Source organism: Apaloderma vittatum, unplaced genomic scaffold (assembly GCF_000703405.1).
Source record: "Apaloderma vittatum isolate BGI_N311 unplaced genomic scaffold, ASM70340v1 scaffold5634, whole genome shotgun sequence".
NCBI classification, from domain to species: domain Eukaryota; kingdom Metazoa; phylum Chordata; class Aves; order Trogoniformes; family Trogonidae; genus Apaloderma; species Apaloderma vittatum.
Window position 1 is genome coordinate 83,381 of NW_009714237.1, and position 613 is coordinate 83,993.

Consider the following 613-nt stretch of genomic DNA (forward strand, 5'->3'; position numbering starts at 1 on the left):
CTTGCAGAAGCCACCACTACAGTCCCCCTGCCACCAAAATCCAGCCAGGCAAACCCAATAAAATTAGTTTCCTATTAGACCAAATACAGTCATATTAGTGCAAAAAGCACACTCCAAGAAGACAGAATGACAAATTCCTTACTAAGTAGTAACATTCATACCAAAGTTGTTCTACATCCAGAGTATACCAAAGTTGCCAGAACAGCTCAGGTTGGAAGAGACCTCTGGAGGTCATTTGGCCAAGCCCCCTGCTCAAGCAGGGCTACTTCAAGCCAAGTGCCCTCTCCAAGGTGATCTTGGTGAGATCCTCCTCGAGCCCCCTCTTCTCCAGCCTGAACAGTTCCAGCTTTAGGCCTGTCCTCATAGGAGATGCTCCAGGCACTTCATCATCTTCGTGGCCCTTTGCTGGACTCTATCCAGCACATCCATGGCTTGCTCGTACTGGGGAGCCCAGACCTGGGAACGGCACTGTGCCCTCACCAAAGCTGAGCAGAGGGGAAGGTTCATCTCCCTCAACCTAATTGCAATGCTCTGCCACGGGCAGCCCAAGATGCCATCAGCCTTCTTTGTGGCAAGGGCACAATGCCGGCTCACGTTCATGTTCCACAGGTTA